The sequence below is a fragment of the Pteropus alecto genome, unplaced genomic scaffold, assembly GCF_000325575.1.
Source record: "Pteropus alecto unplaced genomic scaffold, ASM32557v1 scaffold20, whole genome shotgun sequence".
Taxonomy (NCBI): domain Eukaryota; kingdom Metazoa; phylum Chordata; class Mammalia; order Chiroptera; family Pteropodidae; genus Pteropus; species Pteropus alecto.
The window spans coordinates 17,935,280-17,950,529 of record NW_006436298.1 but is presented as its reverse complement, the minus strand read 5'-3'; positions in this window follow the sequence as shown (position 1 = coordinate 17,950,529).

Below are 15,250 nucleotides of genomic sequence, written 5' to 3'. Positions count from 1 at the left end.
AAACTCTCCAAGGCTCATATTCAATTGATAATAATAACAAATATGTCAGTTCTTTAATATTTTATTATAAATTAAATTTAAAAATTTTTAGTAAGAAGTGTACATAGCAAAAATTATCTCCACCTTCCAGATAGTGTTAACCAAAATTAACTTAGTTATGTTTTTCTAGGCCATTTTCCTAGATAAAATTAATTCTAAATTTTGGGTGGTATCAGAAATTGGTAATAGTGTTAAAAGCTGAAGTTCAAAGATAACTGCCAGACATCACTTCTGCTATTAAGAAAAATATCTTCCTTCTGTAAAATATTTTAGCAGAGTAGGTAATGTATAACCAGATTAACAGCTGTATTTTCACTGTTTATATAAGGCTATAAAATTGATTAGCCAACACAATGTTATAAAGCTTCATAATCAACACATCTTCTAATATTTTTTAACTTTGAATACATCATTATGTTACATGAGCCACAAACTATAAAGGCTGAACATACTGCAAAATGTTTTTTATAGCTTTGATAAAATAAAATGTACATAAATTAATCTAGCATCTATTTAATGATATGCATAATTGCTGTTGTGCTACATGGTAATTAAGCCTGAATGGACAACAGATGATTATAATTTTACATAGCCAAGCTAAAAATCTATAGCTCTTCTCTTTTCTTCTCTTTTCTTGTTATTCCTTCACTATTTGCATGACCAGTAGTGCTGATACCATGTAAAACTTAATCTTCATTAGTCCCACATATACATTCTATTGTCATAGCTATTCTCTCCACCACCAAGGTCTGAATCTGACTTCTTTCCTGTTAGAGTTCTATTAATACAAATCTCTCCTTTCTTCCTGTCTCTGCAGCTGCACACCAGGATTAAGACCTGTTTTCATTTTTGTGAAATCTTTCCTTACCTAAGATTTAAATAGAATGTAATTTTGAAAAGAATGGCTGTGAGGAAAGGCAGAGCTGTCTTTGAGTTTAATCTGTGCTTAATTCCTAGTTGAGTAGAATTGAACAATAAATCTAAGCTCTAGAACCTCAGTGTTTTCATCTGTAAAACGGGTAATTGATACCTGCTTGATAACTGATACCTACTTGTTGGCTGCGACTTACACAGCCAACAGATGTAAAGATTTTGGCCCAGGCTCTGACACATAGTTATTGTTCACTAATTTGTAACCAGTAGTATTATCTTTGCCTCAGACTAATTTCCTTATTTTAAGCTATCTCAGGTCTGGAGAGCTAGAGGCTCTGTGGATCTGATGCTGTGGTAGCTGGCTTGCCTGGCTGAGCAGACAGGTTGTGGCTATCCAGAGTCTCTCAGAATGTGGCCTGAGTGCTTGGACCTGAGACTGAGAGAAGTTATGTAGGAGCAAAGATAACTGTTTACATAAGGGGAAGGAAGGCTGATGAAGGAAGAATGATAGTTCTAAAGGGTGATATTACAATTTACAAAAAAGTTTGGCAAGAGTAGATTAAATTATAAAGGTCCAGAAACTGTAGGCACACATGTGAGTGACTACATATACATTTTCTAGTTCCCCAAAATTTCTGGAAATAATACTATGGTAACTGCAGCCAGGCAATTTCCAGAATCATTATTTGTACTATCAAGATGCTCCTCTAAAATAAATTAGGTTTAGATTTCAAATAAACCATAGAAGTGGTCATAATATCTGAAGAACAAGAAAAACGTACTACTACTTGGTTCTTTGAAAAAGAGATAATGTTCATCCTGCAATACTTTTATGTCTAGGTACACAATGCAAATAACCAAGATTGATGAGACAGTGAAACTCATTCATACTTAATTTAATAAATCAGCAGACACGAGTGGACTCAAGCCATTTCTCACTTTCACCAGTGGAAAAGGATTAGAAAGTAGAACAGCTCTGTAGATGTCCTGACTTGGGTGCAGGGTGTGGGGGATAAATATTATAAAAGAGAGGGGAACAGGTGCAAAAACAGAATAATGACACCGAAAACTGACTTTGATGGTGTTGAAATTGTTCCAGGATGTTCTTCTTATCTTAAAGGCAAACAATTAATGAGTTGTGTTTTACTGTTCATGATGTAGGTTGGGAAAATGTTATTCATAATTATGCCATAGTGGAGAAATTATATAGAGAGTTGGAGGTGGTAATGATAGTGATAATATTTACCTAGATTTTACAGTGCTCTAGGTACAGGGAAACTGACTCATGATTAGCAGAAATAAATAAGCAGACAATGCAAGAAGCTTTTATAGCTCTACTTGTTTTCCCACTAGTCAGTAAGAAACAATAAACCAAAGTACATTTTAATTATCAAGACATGATAGACTGTAACTAACTTCTGTATTAAAAAGTTGCTGGTGATAAATCAATATAATTGAAACCATACGTGTGCTAATTCCTAATTTATGATCGAATGAATTGGGTGTCAGAGTAACACAAGCAGAATAATTACATGTCACTTTAGCTCTCAAGAAATTAAGAGCCCATGTCAAGAGAGAGAACTCTAATTCAGGGATTTTGCAAGTTCTATGATCAAATTCTAAGAGCACAATTGGGAACATATTCTAGATGAATATGGGTTTTCTTATTCATTCTAACTAGAAAGTAACAGCCTGTATTTAATCAACTGGAGATAGTTCATTTCATTGGAAATATAGCCTTTATTGTGATATCAAACTGTTCTATCTTGGATGATCTTGATACATTAGATTTCTTTCATTTCCTAGGATAACATTAATTGAATATAAATAAATTATTTTATTTTATTCAAATATATTTACTTACAAAATCTAGAATAATAGAAAAATATAGCATCTACTGTAAGTGTACAAAATGCCATTATGATAACATACTTCAGCTACAGTTTGGCATGAAGAATGTGCTTGCACAGAAAAATATTGGATCAAGAAATTTGTTATTAAAATTATTACCGAAATCACAGTTCATTACTTCATTTCAAAAGAAATTATTGGCTGTATTCCAGGCTTATTTTAGGTAGCAGTAATATCAAGTTACATAAAATGTGGAATCCATTCTTAAGGAACTCATAGTTTAGACAGTGAAATGGATGTGCAAATACTCACTTTGAAATATAAATGCATCATTATATATATATGTAAGGTATAATAATAGATAAGGAGAGTTAGTAATAAATTATTCAGAAGAGAGTTTTGGTAGGTAAGGGAATCTTCAGCACAGAGTGGCATGAACATTTTAGGCATGAAAAAAAGCTCCTAATGGAGAACCCATCACATATGCATTTAGTGCATCCTAGTGAAATGTAAGAGTGACTACAAGTAATAACAATGAGATGAGAGGGCAGACTGGATGGAAAATACCGAAGGAGATGCATCTAGGGAAGTAAGCAGTGTACATATCAAGGTATGTACTAATTTCAAAATTATTTTTAAAAGACTACTATGGAAGTAGATGTTGACATTTTCCTTTCCTGAGAATTGTACAGGCTAGCAATAACTTGTTAATGGTCAATAGCTAAAAGTAGGGTCCCTAATGTTGTATGGTCGATGTTACCTAAGTTGGCACAAAACAGGTAAAGCTGGTGAGCTTTAGATTATTCATGTTCCACAAAGAATTGGAAGAAGCACTATTTTGTTATTAAACTTACAAACTTTCTAATTCTTTTAGAATATGTGCACATCTCTTCTTATAATTCTATTCCAATTTTGACCCCGACAGCTACCGGCCTATTGTCTCTTTACAGCCAAAATTCTCTAAGTCCCAGCTAAAACCACAGATTCTAAGATTTCACCCTCCATTTACTACTTAATGTTTAGCAATCTGACTTACATCTCCACCGATCCATTGAAATCATTCTTGGTGAGGGCATCTTGTTCTATGTAATTAATTGATAATTTTTAGCCCTCTCACTGGAGCACTCAATAACATTTGAAAACCTAAAATTATACCTTGATACTGGTGTCATTCCTCTCTCTTGGCTTCCCTCCTGTCACTCTAGATCTTATTCTCCTTGCTGAATCATCTTCTACTCATTTCTTCAATGCTGGGTTTCTTTAAGATACTTTCTTTGACTTATCTCCTAAGATCGATATTCTTATAATCAATACTTTATTAAATGTCAAACTTTTTCTGAAATCATTATTTATAATTGATAACAGATTTCAGTGTAGAAACATGCCTTTATCATGGCAGTTGTAATACTTGATGAGACTCATTTATTTTTGTCTACTTCTTCATATTATAATAAACTTTTAAGGGCAGGGATCCTATACAATTAATCTCCCTTCATTTTATATCCAATGCTTGCTATAGAACCAATATTTATTATATAACAGGCATTATGCCAAATGTTTTATTTGATGATATTATTTTATCATTACTGCTACCCTGAAACATAAATATTATTCCCATTTTACGTATTAAAGATGCTATTTTAGGAGTTAGATAAAAATTTCAAGATCACATAGTTTTTAAATAGCAGAACAGAGTGACCAAGACATCAGTTTTGATTCTAAAACCTAATGCTAAATGCTTTACATACATTATAAGCTGTAAAACCAAAGGTGACAAATTGGTTGCATCTCTTGTGCCTATTTAATTGACCAGTGAAGACCATGGGGAGTTCTGTGTAGATGATTTTGAGGCTGAATTGGTACTCACTGGGAAAGAATACTATATCTGCTCAACATTATCTATGAAGAATATCCAACAGGTAATGACAATATGTTTGCAATCATCACATGATTCTATACAGTCTTCCTACCGATGAAAGAATGATTGAATAATAAATACATTTTATATTTTCTTGAACTTGTAGATCTTAAAGCATTTTGTAGCAGATCTATAAGTAGGATACTATGATTCCCTCTCGCTGTTTATGGTATTCCTAGTTGGCTGAGAAAAATAAATAAAAGTGTCTTTCCTTATTGATTCTTTCCTCTGCCTCCCTTCTCCTGCCCTTTGCTTGATTCCTTCTTTCTCTTCTCTCTCTCTCTTTCTCCCCTCTCCTTCCTTTGACCTTCCTTCCCTCACACCACAATTTTCTACAAATCTCAGTTAAATTTCTAGGCTTCAAGAAAATAAGCATTATTTCCAAAAGGTTGGTGACATCTTGCTTTAATTATCCTGACACATTTTCAATTCAGAACAATACTACTTAAGAAAATTATCAACTTTTGATCATTAATTTTTAAGATATGTAACAAGATTAAAGACAATGCCTTAACTATACATTAAGTCTAAAATTAGAAATAGAAAAATGCATCAAATTGGTTTATATTTCCAAAATCAAAATTTAATATATTTTGCAACTTGTCTAACAATAACAGAAAAGAAGAATTTAATAGTTTATATTTTGATTAATAATATAGTCAAGTTTTGGAGATGCTACTTATAAATTTTACATTGGAAATGAAAGACACAATCAGGAAGTATAAAGTATTTAGTTACTGACTGCAAAATTCTATATTGCTTTTTAAATAGATTTATTTTGAAATAATTTCAAACATATAAAAGTTGCAAGAATAAAACAAAGAATCCTGTAGATTTTCTAATTGTTAACTTTTGCCACATTAATTTTATTGTTCAATCTCTCTCCTCTTTCTCAATGCATGCATATGGGTTTATATATATATATGTGTATTTTTTATTACATAGCATATGTATTCTATGTATATGTATTTGCATTTTATATTATATACTTGAAATATATTCATTTGTTTTTTGAATCATATGATAGAGACAGCATGCCATATCACTTTGGGGTATATTTTCTAAAAGTGTATTCTCTTACAATTATCAAAATCAGAAAATTTAACAGGAATGCAATATTATTCTGCTATATAGTTCATATTTGAATTTTGAAATTATCTTAATAATTTCCCTTATGATTTTTTTTTATCAAGCATCCAATCCAGGATCACACAGTTTACTATCATGCCTCTTTGATCTCCTTTATTCTAGGATAGTTCCCTAGCTTCTCTTTTTTTTCAAAGAATTGATTTTATATTTAGTGTATAGGCTAGTTCTTTCATAGAATATCCCTCAGTTTGGGCTTGTCTGATATTTACTCTTGATTAGATCAGGTTATACATTTTTGGCAGGAATACTACAGAAGTGATGTATCCTCCATGAACCATAACAGAAGCTACATGATATTAATTGTTCCATTATTGATAATGTTAATTTTAATCATTTTATCAAGGTGGTATCTGCTAGACTTCTCTCCTGTAAAGTTAGTATTTTATACTTTAGTATCAGCAAGTAATTTGTGAGGACATACTTTGTACCTAATTCCTTAGAGAGGTAGTGTAGACATCAACAATCGTATTTTTAAGTAATTAGGCAGGAGTGATAGAAGCAAAGGCCCAGTTCTGTAACCATAGAAACTTTCCTTGAAGACCTCCCTTAAGGACGTCCCAGAAACACCGCCCTTTTAAGGTTATAAATTACCCCAAATCCTAAAGCACAAAAACCATAAAAGCTGCTGGCTAAACCAGCTACAACTGCATGCACAGAAAGTACTGCCCATAACATCAGCCTCATTATACCATCATTATAACATCATGCCCGGAAGTTCATGAATCTACTTATAAAAGACTGAATTCTGGGTAGGTACATGGGCAGTAGGCAAAGGGTTATGTAGCAGCCAAGTATCAATAAAAATAACCTCATGAGCCAATCACCTAGGAATGCCTTTGGAACCACCCATCAGAGCCCAAATATAAACAGACTTTCCCACTTCTGTGTGGTTACAGCTCTCTTTTCTGAAAACCCACTCCTCCCTTGGGGTGTACTGTCTTTTCTCTTCACCTCCCAAATTCCATAGGGCTGCAACTTTCCCCAGAGTGACCTATCTTCTTCTAAAATGTACTTTCAATAAATCTTACTTTTTCTAAATCTCGCCAACCTATAATTCTTTGCTGAGTTGATGGGAAAGAACTCAGGGACAACACACAACACCACTGTCTTCCACTCCCATGCCTCTGGGGCAACACCGGAATTCACATCACTCCAGAGGTAATAATATCAATGTAAAACAAAATAAAAAGTAAAAAAAAAAAAAAAAAAAAAAAATGACCAGTCTCCTTTAACTCTTGTAATTCTAGTAAAACTACTTCCCCAAACTCGTTGTATCCTTCTTTGTCTCTCATTTCCTAAAATTTCTTTACAAAATATAGGTAAGATATGATTCCCTCACTGAAAAATATGTGATAGTCTTCCATCAACATCAAGATATCTGTTATATGGAATATAGTAAAGATTTCTTAAAGTGTCTCTCAAGATTCACAAATTAACCTCAACTTCCTTTTAGTGTTACCTTCCACTACCTACAATATCGCATCTTACAATATCAATAGACCCTTGGTTGCTGCTGCAGGATACTCAGAGGTAAATGCTTCTCTTCATTTACATATAGTGTTTCTTGAGTGAAATACCCTTTACTCTTTCTCTATTTGGGAAATTTCTGCCCTTTAAAAAGAAGTGTACATGATATATTTTCTATGATTACTATGAACGAGTAATCATTCCCCATTGCACCTCTTATTTGAATGCTTTTATAAGTATTTCATTCAGATTCTTAATTATACTTATTGAAGCATCTTGCATTTATTTATATATGTTTTTGTCACTTGCTCTTGATTGTGAATTCCTTGAGAAAGAGCAAAAATCATATCATTCATTTTTACTTTATTTATTTATTTTTTTGTTATGGTTGTATTTTGGCCTCCAAAAATTCATGTTAAAGTCCTAAAACTCTGGTACCTCAGAATGTGACCATATTTGGAAATAGGGTCATTACAGATGTATTTAGTTAAGAAGAGGTTATACTGGAGTAGGGTGAGCCCCTACTTCAATAGGATTGGTGTTTTCATAGAAAGAAGAAATGCCCCTTCACCATACACACACAGAGAGCACCAGGTGAAGGTAAAACAAGAAAACAAAAGACATCTGGGTGATGCTGAAAAAGAAAAGGAATGCCAAGGATTGCAAATCATCAGAGCTAGAAAGTGTCAGGGCAGTTACAGATACTGACATCCATGTCTCTATGTAGGTATTTTAATTTGCGCACCATCGTGTAATAAGATGAGCCTTTCCCCAGGCGGACCTGGGTTTAAATTCCAGGTTTAATTTCTTAGCTATCAAGTTCTTCAGCAAATTACATGCTCTCTTTTCCCTCATCTGTGAGGGAACAAATTCTCCCTCCTAGCCTTCAAAAGGTGACAAATTGGCAGACACCCTGAGTTTGTACTTCTAGACTCTAGAATTTGAGAAAATAAGTTTCTGATGTTAAGCCACCTAGGTTGTAGTATTTTGTTATGGAAGCCTTAGCAAACTAATACACTGTGTTTAACTACCTAGTAGATACTCATAAAATATGGAGGAATAAAATATTTTATATTCCTGATCAACAATTTCTGGATATGTATGTTAAGGATCATCACTGGTGTTTTACATGCATTCTGGTTTTTTTTTTTTTTTTTTCTGATTTCTTAACTAGATTGTTGTTCTGGGAATACAGATTATATTTTCCACTACCTTTGTGATGTTTTGTAGTTTGTAATATATTTTAACCTTTAAATTGTTTTAAAAAGTCAGTTGCTTTATCGGATACAACAATTATGCCACCATTAAGAAAAATATTTTTCCAATCAGAGATTTTCATTCAGATACCAAAAATGCCAACTTTTTGTTTAGTTATTTTATATATTGCAGAAGAAGTATACTACCGAAGATATATATTGACAAATGGGATAGCTATGAAGGACTGATTCTGTTCAAAGACAATGTAAAGCACAGGAGAAATCTGCTAGGAGAAATTTGAGGAGAAGATTCAGGGCCCAGGGCTCTGCTACAGGCACCTCATTCTGGTGATGCTAAGGACTGTTGAGTAATAGCCCTCAGGAAATCTTAGGAAAGGTAATTTAAATAAAAATGAGGAGAGTGCACAAGAGACAGTATAGTGTGAATCACAATTTTGTTTAGGTTTGGCCCTATAAATCTACATCAGATCCAATGAAGCACATAACAGTTACATAAACTTAAAAAAATAGAAAAGGATTTCCTTTTCCTTTTTCTTTTCCTAAAAGGAGGATAAAGTATTCTCAAAGAAGGTAGATAAATTTTTATTTTGTAGTGTATCATAAAGAGGTGAGGATTTCCACATTGTCCAGTTCAAGATTAATCAATCTTTACACTGAGATTTATTATTTTGAAGCTTCCCTCAATATAAAAACACTTTCTAATTCACAATATGGGACATTTTCATTATTTCTGAGCATATATTCATTTTCTAATGCATTAAAATTTATCACAGACTTAATGTCTTAAACAATTATGTATTGTGTCAGAAGTCTAGGCATGGTGTGGCTAAATTCTCTACTAAGATTGAAATCAAGGGTTGGCCTTGCTATGTCCCTTTTTGGAGACTCTGGGTAAGAATTAACTTCCAAGCTCATTCAGGTTGTGGGCCCACTTCAGTTCCTTGTGGTTTGAGGGCTGTGATTATAGGATATTTCTTTCGGCTGTAGCTAGAGGCTGCTTTCAGGTTTTAAAGTCACCCACATTCATTGCCACATGGCCCTCTCAATCTCCATGTCCAGCAATGGAGACTCTGGCATCAAATCCCTCTCACAATCTGAATCTCTTTATTAAGGAATAGCCCAGTCTCTTTCAAGGGCACAAATGATTAGTCAGCTCTGTTAGGTCTAGGAGGGCCCTATCCCTACCCCGCATCGTGTGTAGACTCTTCCCTTACCTTTGTATGGGAACCAGACCTTGCAACGTCAGGGTCGGCAACACTACATACTCAATTCCCCTTTCACTGGACTTTACTCCCTTCCCCGCCAATTTGCCCCCTGAAATATTGCCATCAAAAAAGCCAGCATCAAGCCCCATATAAATTTCAGGTCCCCTTGCATTCGGGGCTGACATCATCTTCAGCTCAGCCTTGCTGTCACTTTGCTACAATAAACCTTGCTTAACCCTTTTGGCTTTGCGCTGTTCCTCCTTCAGTGAACCTAATAAGGTTCACCAAAGAATAACCTCTTATTCTTAAAGTCAGCTGTACCATACACAATAACCTAATCATAAGAGAGATGATCCCATCATTTTGTCAAATCCTGGGGATTATACAGAGCTTGTACACCAGAGAGCAGGAATCTTGGGGGCCATCTTTGAGTCCTGCTAACAAAAGAGACCTAATTAACAATAATTAAATTGTGTTATTGATTGTGACATATGGTGAGAACTACATTCTCTTCAGTTTTCTATTGCCATTTTCCTAACTTAAGCACTCATTTTCTCTCCTTGAAACTCTACAATAGTCTCTCAATAGAAGTCCCTGCTTCTTGTATCTCTACTATCTAACTGTGCCATTATCTTAAAGTACAATTATGATCACTGCAACTCCATTACTCAAAATCTTTTACTCCCTAGTGCCTCTTAAATAAAGTGATTTAGATGTACAAAGTGTCCATCATAATCTGCATCGAAACTTTATTTCTAGAATTACCTTTTGCCATATTCCCTCGTTAACCATATAGGCTCCAGCCAAATTAACCCTTGATCTTTCTGATAGTTTTCTGCTTACAAACACTTATAAATAATTATATTTCTATCTGGAGGCCCTTTCCTCTCATTTTTCCACAACTAAATTCTATCCATGTTTCTAGTACTGTTTAAGAGCAAACTTTTCCATGAAGCATTTTGTGGTTTCCCTCAGAACTACTGTAGTTGTACCAATTTTTGGCTATTCACCTAAGAAGAAAGTTTATAAACAATATTCATTTTTAAATTTCATGGCCTCTGCTGCAACTTTAAATCTCTTGAGAATAAGTACTGTGGTTTAGCATTGTTTGTATTCTTCATAATGCCTTGCATATAGTTGGTATTGAATAAATATTTGTTGAATAATCACTTTAAAAAGTTGTCATTCTCTATATGCCTGACCTCCTAATAAGCCTCTTTTTCCAGCCCAATTGATTATAAGAAATGAATTGTTGATTGGGTGGTTTTATTACCAATAATTATGATCAGAGTAAATTAAGAGTACTACTTCTAGTTAATCACTTTCTTCATTATCTAATTTACCCCCCTGACCCTGCTTAAAAATAACATCTTTATCCTGAAGTCTTAATGAAGTTATTCACATTGAAAACCCAATTAGATTGTGCTTTATGTAATATTTTTTCAGTTCTGTGTTCAGCTTAAAGAGGCAGATTTCTGGGATGCTAAAATAATTAAACTTTTACCTGAGAATGATCATTACTGCTGAACATAGCTTCATATATCTAGATTTTTATTATGTTAATACCCAAATTCTTTATTATTGTAACTTATTACATATACATAAATCTTAGAAAGAGCAATACATTAAAGACAATAGCTTTAAAAGACTGCAAAGAAATAATGTTGATTGAAAAATTCAAATGTTTTTCACACTAATGAAAAATACTTTAGAATATGTAAATAAAGTTAACAGATAATCTGAAACATAATTTGGCTTCAAAGTTGCAATTGCTTTAGAGTTATAATCCCTTTTTACTAATAATGCTTTCCACACTAGAGAAAGTATTACTATTTAGGATAACAAATGTGATTATAAAAATGAAGAAGTAAAAAAATCCTAGTTATTATAGAGTTCTGAAACTCAACAATAAACTATGAAAAAAGATTTGATTTCCTGGATTAGAAGAGATGGGGTTTTAAAATTTTTAATCAGAATGGATAAATATAGTTAGAGATCAGAATATATAAAATGCTGACATCAAATTCTTGCTCATATACATGGCAGATATTACTAATCAATCATGCTATTTTTTCACTCTAAGTGGGACTTTGGTTCAGGTTCATCCTTAAAACAGCATTGTTATCAATGTGAACTAGAACAAGAGATGAAGCCTGGTCACTCTGTAAAATCGATTTGTCTTTTCAAATGATATCAACAAACCTTAAAAATCAAGGAGGCTGGCAAATTCTCTCACACTCAAAGAATATAGATATAACTCAGCCTTAGTAAAATCTTTCATATACATATCATATTTTATCTTTCTTTTCCTTTTACTTGACTAATTATTTGCTGTGCACCTTTCTCAGCTGTGGAAATATGAGCTGAGCTGATAAATAGAGTTCATAAAAAGAATCCAACACCATGGATTCTCATTTTTTCTCATTCTTTGGAATCTAGAAAAAGGGGTGTGTGTGTGTGTGTGTGTGTGTGTGTGTGTGTGTGTGTGTGTGTGTTTAATACAAATAACACACAATGTTAGAGTGTGGGCTGGACATACCGTGTGTGTGTGTGTGTGTGTGTGTGTGTGTGTGTGTGTGTGTTTATTACGAATAAAGCACAATGTTAGAATGTGGGCTTTGGACATACCGATGTGGATTTTAATCTTGGCTTCAGTGCTTGTCATCTGCGTGAATTTGTACCCTGAGGCAGTCTCTCACTTGTGAATAAGGGATGACAGCATTTACCTTTCACCTCTGTTTTCAGGATTAAATGAGGTTGGTGTCAAGTATCTACCATACTGTTAGCCAGAGGAAGCTGCATAAATGGTAGCTGCCAATCCTTTCCCATTTATCTTATTACCCAGTTGACTGCTGTGAGCGTATCTCATTTCTCTGACTTATTACAACAAGGACAGGGACTCTATCTTTTGTGTCTCTGCTCAGGTCTATGATTTTTTCTTTTTTATAGTGGAACTAATTTTTTTGTGTCTCTGCTCAGGTCTATGATTTTTTCTTTTTTATAGTGGAACTAATTTTTAAACTGTCATCAGATAGTTTGTATTATCCCTTATATACCTGTGTAAACATTTTACCTTTTCAGCCTATTTCTTCATCTGAAAATTGGAAAGAATGACACTTCCTGGGCTGGTCAAATAATTAAGATATACAATATTTACAAACAGGCTTAAAAACTATATATTTGTATAAAATTTAAAGGATACTTAATGTTTTAACAATTAATTATAATATAAAATAAATATTTTTAAAATTTTAAATAAAAGGAAGAAACCCAGTTTTCAAGATGATATTGCTATTTTTGGAGTGAAATAAATGACACCTAAGGAAAATATCAGAGCTTAAGTTTTTAGCTAGGTGAGACTCATATACTTTTGAATAGAATAATAATCTTTAAGACAATCAAAGAAGAGATGGCATGGAAATTCTGTCTTTTCACAAATATTTTTGAGATCCTATTGATGTTACCAGGTGCTAAGAATTCAGTGGTGAACACCACAGAGTTCTAAGCCTCATGACACTATTATTCTGGTAAATGCAAAACAAACAATTAAACGAATAAATATATAACACTGTGTCAAATACTCTGAAGAAAAAAATAAGGCAAGAAAAGGACTCCACACATGCTGAGAACAAGACTTTTGGATGCTCTTTTAGATTGAGATGTCAAGGAAGACCTCTCAGAGAAGGTGGCATTTGAAAGCCATTCACAATGAAGCGAGGGAGCCATCCAAGCAAGACCTGGAAAAAGAACATTAAAGGCAATGGGGTCAGAAATTTCAAAGTCCCTAAGTGAGATTTTGGAACTTCTTGAAGAACTCATCAAAATCTTTCTTCTTGAAAAGCACAGTCTATCTATTTCTTACACTGAATCTGGCTGCTTCACTCTGAGTGTGGTGATAAAATATCTTATTCAGGTTATATTTTGAGAGATAGAGCAAAAGTTAGATGAGTTGTATCTGAGGTATGAAGGAAAGAGAGGAGCTAAGGATTATTCATGGGTTTTCACTTCTAGAAGCTGAGTGAATGAGCATTATTTACTAGATTTTGAAAATAAATTGAAGCTAAGTAAGGAAGTTCTTGCTAAGTTTAAGACGGTTCTGAAATCCAAATAGAAATGTGAAGTATGCAGGGAAGCATATGAGTCTGGGGTTCATTAATGATTTTTGGAGCCTCTTAAATCTCTAATCTTTTAAGGATAAATAAATTTAATAGAGAAAGTTTCATGGCGGCAATCTGATTTTCAGTAAGATTTTCTGGATGATGCCTTCTGCCAATTTAACAAGAGGAAAAAAACTTGAGAATGAATTATTGAAAACAATAGCTTTAAAGAATTGTACCTGAAGAAAAATGACTGGAAATACATTCAAAGCTTCTAGCAAACATTTTTAGAAATAATGTACTCTACTGATGTGGATCCAATTCTGCATCTATGTTGTACTTGCGTTTATAAATAAATTGCTGAATATTTCTTTACCTTTAAACTGCCTCACATTCTCTAATTTCTTGAAGTGCTGTAATTCAATAACTAATTCTCAAGAGGAAATAGGATGGCCATTGTATCAGTTAAGGTTTAGCTGAAAACAGTTAAAATCACCTTATTTAGATTAAACAAAAATAAATTTAATACAGGGTATCGGATACTTATACAATTGTTGAAAGGACTGAAGAAACAGGCTCTAGGCTGAGCTTGTGGGAATTATTCCCAGAAAAGTGTTGCAATAGAAGACAAATATATAGTACATCCTATGGTGCAAAGATTGTTCTATGTATTTCTTTTGCATTATTAATACTTAATCTTCATAAAGCATTTTTATCTAGTGACTTACTCAACATCACATAACTAGTAAATGACAGATTTGGCATTTAAATCCAGGTGGTATAGCTCCTAAATCTGTGCTCCTAACCATTGTGCTCTATTGCTTCTCTAGGTACTGACCTAACATAAGAAAGTTGTTATCTCTGCTAAGATTAATAATTTAAGGAATTAGGAGGTAGCTACTTAAATTGCTGGGTCTAGGACCACTGTTTCAATCCCATTCATGCCAGCAAAATGATTGTCCTGAGACTAATAAAACCAGGACTCAGGCTTTGGTACTATAGCCAGTAGAAACAGAAAGCAGAGGTAGTACCTGACTGTACTTCATTTCAATTACTGTAAGAGTGAATCATCTTGGTGAAATCTTGATAACCTGTAGAACCCAAACTAAAGTGTGATGTAGCCTTTAGTTTTCAACCTCTTGATTTCCATAAGGCTACATGAGATAAGAGTGAATTTATCTCCAGTGCACGCCGCAACCAGGCATAATAATGTGTGGATATGGTGAGCCTAAAACTGAGGCCAATACATATCACTGTTCAAAAGCAAATAGTAAATTTTATGATTACAAATGTACTACAATTACAAATGGTTCTATATTTTCTTTCACGCCAGAACAATTGTAATACTTGGGCATATCACATCTTCAAATTATCGTGACATAATATGCACCAACTTGTCAGTCCTTGAGTATTACAATAACCAGTGCTCAATGA